Here is a 6450-nt window from a genome sequence, read left to right as displayed (position 1 = left end):
CTGCAGTCACCATCTGCAGTGATTTTGGAGCCCAGAAAAATAAAGTCTGACACTGTTTCCATTGTTTCCACATCTATTTCCCATGAAGTAATGGGACCAGATGCCATGATCTTTGTTTTCTGAACGTTGAGCTTTAAGCCAACTTTTTCACTCTCCACTTTCACTTTCATCAAGAGGCTTTTTAGTTCCTCTTCACTTTCTGCCACAAGGGTGGTGTCATCTGCATATCTGAGGTTATTGATATTTCTCCTGGCAATCTTGATTCCAGCTTGTGCTTCTCCCAGGCCAGGGTTTCTCATGATGTACTCTGCATATAAGTTAAATAAGCAGGGTGATAATATACAGCCTTGACGTACTCCTTTTCCTATTTGGAACTAGTCTGTTGTTCCACGTCCAGTTCTAACTTTTGCTTCCTGACCTGCATACAGATTTCTCAAGAGCCAGGTCAGGTGGTCTGGTATTCCCATCTCTTTTAGAATTTTCCACAGTTTATTGTGATCCAAACAGTCAAAGGATTTGGCATAGTCAATAAACAGAAATAGATGTTTTTCTGGAACTCTCTTGCTTTTTCCATGATCCAGCGGATATGGCAATTTGATCTCTGGTTCCTCTGCCTTTTCTAAAACCAGCTTGAACATCTGGAAGTTCATGGTTCACGTATTGCTGAAGCCTGGCTTGGAGAATTTTAAGTATTACTTTACTAGCATGTGAGATGAGTGCAACTGTGCGGTAGTTTGAGCATTCTTTGGCATTGCCTTTCTTTGGGATTGGAATGAAAACTGACCTTTTCCAGTCTTGTGGCCACTGCTGAGTTTTCCAAATTTGCTGGCATATTGAGTGAAGCACTTTAACAGCATCATCTTTCAGGATTTGGACTAGCTCAACTGGAATTGCATCCCCTCCACTAGCTTTGTTCTTAGTGATGCTTTCTAAGGCCCACTTGACTTCACATTCCAGGATGTCTGGCTCTAGGTCAGTGATCACACCATCGTGATTATCTGGGTCGAGAGGCGCCTAAAAAGTTGTTTCAAGTCTCCCTCCTGTTCTCCATTACAGTAACTTCATTCACTGTTGCATAAACCTCCACTTCTCTTCATCCAGAAACCTCTCCATACGAAAAATGAGCTGCTTGGGCATTCCCTAATCCTTCCAGGACAGACAGCACAGCCCTCGGCCCCTTGACCAAACAGAGCTTCTGTCAGAAGCATCACTTCCTGGTATAGTGATCTCTTTGCAACTCTGTCTCCCCACCTTGGCATCTGAAACCCTAGAGGCAAGCTCAGTTCTCAGTTCTCGAGAAACGTTCTCCAAATAAATGAATGGATGAACAAATGAATGAACTAAAGACGGGAACTAAACCGTTAGGAAGCCTAGGAACGTGGGATGTTGACACCTGCTAGGAGTACCATTCTCTCATTAAGTATGAAGTTGAGGTTGAAACTGAAAATAGAGGACCCCCAGACAAGCATGGTAACATTTGACAGATCAGAAGTGTACAGATTTGGTTGTATTAGTTTAATCTTCTATGACATGCAGTTTACATAGTCTGTGGGTATAAAACTGAATAGCCAATAGAGTTCTAAAATGTATCTGCAAGTGTTGCTTAGCTCAAGAAAATTATAAGTATGATAATAATAATGAAAGCAACCAATAAAGGCAATACAGGCTACTTTACTATAAAGAGTAATCATATGAGCAGATGTTATTTTCAGTTATGTCCTTGTTCAGGGAATGGGCAGTGGGTTCCTGGATGTTCATCTTATTTAAAAATATTGAACCACACATGTCTTGAACTTAAGATTATAATTAATGATCAATAAAATTCAATGCAGCTAGGGATAAAAAAAACTAAAAAGAGCAAATCTTCCTATAATGTATAATCCTCAGTCTATTATTAGAATTATTCTGTTTTTGTATGGCTCTTCAACTTAACTAGCACTCAGTGTTATATCTTACTTAATATTTTTGTCTAAAGCTTAATAAAATCCTTCGTTAATACTGAAAATGGTAGACAGACAGTGCTCAATATCTATAAGTGAGCTAAACACATAATGGGGCCTTTGATTTTAAGCAGATGTTCTGTTTACAGGACATTATGGACTCATGACCTATTTGAATCTACACAATAAACTATGCTAATAAAAATGAAGACAAAAACAACAAGTTCTGCTATGTTCAGGCACAAAGCTTAAAGACTTGTGAAAAACCAACTCAATCCCTATTTTCCCTCATTCATAAGCAATGTCTTTCACAGTCATAAAACTAATCATAGTTAAAGTTCAATTCAGAGGACAGAATTGAATTAACTAATGTTCTAACAACAATAAAAAGAAAAATAATTGAGTGATGACTTTCCACTCATATAAGACTTTGCTGTCTCCATGACATTAGAACTCATATTTGTTACCAGCACTAGGATCCACTCAGCACACAGCCAGTGGAGCAGAGCATCCAGTCTGAGATGGATAAATAATCATTAGTGACGGTGACTGCTTTGACGAGACCACCCATAGAGCTCAGCATCTTTCATTCAGGAGTTAGTATGAAATCTGATCATAAACACTTCATTTTATGGCCTGCTTAGTACTTCCCTACAGAGAGCAGCACATTAACAGGGCTGAGATTAGAATTTAAATAGAGGAAGCATTTTACCATTAAGGCTGTAATGATGCCTAAGAAGAGCTGGTTAGCTCCAGGTTGAGAGTTCACCCTGCACTCAAGAGGATATTCAATCATGAAGCAAATGCCATTTTGCTGTAAGTTTTTGGAAGGACCTCTGAGTCCTGATTTAAACCTAGGATATAAGGACTATCACTCGTTACCTTCATAACAACTGTCCTAAACATGGATCTCATGGATGGCTATCTGTCTGTAAGGACCTTAGAGGGAAGGGCAATGTCACAGAATATAAGTTAAAGAAAGGACTTTGTTGAGGGAAGTGGAGGCTTGCACAGTTAGACTCACAACATAAGAGGAGGTGGGGTCACCCTCTGTCTCCACGGAGAGGGGGCCAGGGCATCCTACTAGACAAGCAGTGCGGCTTACATCCCAGTCAAGGACACGGAGCCCCTTTCCTCTCTGCCTCTGATAAGGCCACACAGGAGAAGGTGACACTGTTAGGAAGAGCAGACAGGTTCCTGGTGCAAGGCGGGGCGGCTTTAGATGCCAGCTGTCTACTAGAATTGTCAGGGCAAGCCAGCACCCAGCATCCAGAGATCTGAGATCCACACAGGACTGCAGGCCACCCCACTCAGGAGAAAGGCCATGCTTCAGGTAAGAAGCTGAGCTCAGACCTACAGCCCCTCTCCCTGGCAAGGGGAGCCCCCCGGGGGCTGGCTGAATCACTCACTGCCAAGGCCACCCAGAGAGGGCACCTAAGGTCATCTGCAGACATAAATGCCTTGCATCACAATATGACCCATGAAAGTTTGCAAAAGACTGTGAAATAAAATCAGGCTAACCTAAATTCTTCGCTTCCACATGCCTTGGTTTGGCTTCATTAGAATGACCCTGTTATAACTAAAGACCAACAAATTACTCTGTAGAAAGAGGGCGTCCCTTGCCAGCTGTCTTTCTTTCCTTAGGACTAAGTGTGCATATTTCTCTACCAAGCACTCCTTTGCCTCCTTTTATTTTGTAATTTATTACACTAGGACCAATACTAGGAAAAAAACAAAACTAACTGTGGTGTAGGTCACAGCTGTCATCAGAGCTCCCCATCCGCACATGGCTGCCACCCTCCCTGGGCCAAGATCCTTGCATTACCACTCTGGTCTCAGCCTCAGGGCGCTAACCTCCCGACTTGACCTCCTTTCACCAACAAAGTTGCCTGCTCCGTGCCCCATCCTCTAACAATAAATGCTGGTTTCCTACCCAGGGAAATTAACTCCATTAAATTGTTTCACTTTCTAGGGTGCAGTGAACTGAGTGGTGATGAATACTCAGAGAGGATATTTTTATTAGGGAAAGCTTCTTCTTTTCTGTCTGTGGTCCTTTCACACTTGAATTCAGCTTGGCTTGCTGCCACAGAGGAAAACAGACTGTAACACACGATGAGCCCTCACGTAGCACACTTGAAGTCCTTCGGTTCAGTTTGCATCAGTCTTTTGTCCTCATCTAGATCTTCCAGCTCCTCCAGTTTACCATTTGCCATTATTTATTGTACATGTCATTGTTGCACAACACTTCATTCCCTTTATGGAATGAGGTTGTGCATAAGTAAGCTAGTGATAAATGTGCCCTCAGAGGTTGCCCCCTAGTTTTTGGTGTATATGAATCTCCAAAATGAAACCAGAACTGCCATATGACCCAACAATCCTACTGCTGGGCATACACACTGAGGAAACGAGAATTGAAATAGACACGGATATCCCAATGTTCATTGCAGCACTGTTTACAATAGCTAGGACATGGAAGCAATCGAGATGTCAATTGGCAGATGAATGGATAAGGAAGTTGTGGTACATATGCACAATGGAGTATTACTCAGCTATTAAAGAGAACACATTTGAGTCAGTTCTAATGAGGTGGATGAGACTAGAGCCTATTATACAGAGTGAGGTAAGTCAGAAAGAGAAACACCAATACAGTATATTAATGCATGTATATGGAATTTAGAAAGATGGTAATGACAACCCTATATGCAAGACAGCAAAAGAGACACACGTATAAAGAACAGACTTTTGGACTCTGTGGGAGAAGGCGAGGGTGGGATGACTTGAGAGAACAGCATTGTATATTACCATATGAGAATTAGATGACCAATGCAAGTTCGATGCATGAAGCAGGGCACTCAAAGCCAGTGCTCTGGGACAATGTGGAGGGATGGGATGGGGAGGAAGATGGGGGGGAGGGGTTCAGGATGGGGGGAACACATGTGCACCTGTGGCTGACTCATGTCTATGCATGGCCAAAACCACCACAATATTGTAAAGTAATTATCCTCCAATGAAAATAAATTAATTAACTTTAAAAATGAAGCCACAATCTCAGGTCTTCATTGATTAACTATTAAATACTTGGTTGACTATTCATGCTAAAACAGTGTACTGAACTTGGAATCCAAATATCCCAGTCTGACTTCTGATGCGGAATGCATTTATCCTAGATCTCCCTTTCTCCTCTGTTGTTTCTCCACACTGAGGAGAGATGGGACATAGTAATAAAAGAAAAGCAAGAGGCATATTCCAGGAAGTCACCGAAGACTACATTCTTGCCAATGCTTTACTGTCAGGGACAAACTTTTTTTTAAGAAAAAAGAAAATATCATGTTGAAAATAGTTGTTTAAGTGATCAAATAGCAAGACAAGATATGCTTCTGAAGTTGCATTAACAAACCAACTGCAAGCCAACCCTCCAAACATCCTTTATGAGCCCTTTTAGTATTCCTTAAGCTAAGTTTCCTAAAGTCTAAAACAGACCACTTGACCTTGAGCCCAAATCCACAAAGTTTCCCAAGATTCCCTGAAGCCCTCCAGGTGAGGGCCCAATGGCTGGGTGTGGGATGGCCCAGGGAGTTCAGCCTGTGCTGCACAACACAGGCCAAGAAATGTCTGCAGCCTTGGAGAGTCAAGCAGGTACCTGCCTGTGTTTGCTGTGGTCTCAGGAGAAGGCAGTGGCACCCCACTCCAGTACTCTTGCCTGGCAAATCCCATGGACTGGTAGGCTGCAGTCCATGGGGTCACGAAGAGTTGGACACGACTGAGCGACTTCACTTTCACTTTTCACTTTCATGCATTGGAGAAGGAAATGGCAACCCACTCCAGTGTTCTTGCCTGGAGAATCCCAGGGACGGCGGAGCCTGGTGGGCTGCCGTCTATGGGGTCACACAGAGTCAGACACAACTGAAGCGACTTAGCAGCAGCAGCAGCAGGAGCTGGGAACCAGACCAAGTCACACGATGTTTCAAGTGCAGCAAATCATTAGCAAAACAGGCAAAAGGCAACAGCGCAGTTGCAACAACAAGCAGGTGGCCCTTTTACCAAAGATGTTATCCTGAAAATCCGACTGATCGGCTAGAATGTAAACAGCACACCTTTCTCATAAACAAAGAAGGCTGGCGGCTGGCAGCGGATTTGAGCCTTCTGATTTGCATTGCTACAGTGGGCATTTGAGAGCCCTTCATAACATATACTTGTGAACAAACGAGCAAAGAAACAATGAAATCCATGGCACTCCTGTCAATGCTCCAGAGCACCAGAGGACACGTCAAAAACTTCAACATAAACCTAGGGCTTCTGCTTCCATCAAAAGGCTTCTTAGCTGCTCTTACAGTCTATGATAATTAGCCTCCAGCTGGTTCAAGATTTGTCATCACAGAGTGAGATTCTTTCCTTTTCATATGTATAAAATTAGGAACTTGATTCCTTTGCAATGCATCTCTTTAAAATCTACAATGACTTTTCTTCTCAAATATTATGTCATATCCAACAGTGACAGCCATAGGACACA

Source organism: Bison bison, unplaced genomic scaffold (assembly GCF_000754665.1).
Source record: "Bison bison bison isolate TAMUID 2011002044 unplaced genomic scaffold, Bison_UMD1.0 scf7180017864218, whole genome shotgun sequence".
Classification (NCBI taxonomy): Eukaryota; Metazoa; Chordata; class Mammalia; order Artiodactyla; family Bovidae; genus Bison; species Bison bison.
This window is presented reverse-complemented; position numbering follows the sequence as displayed.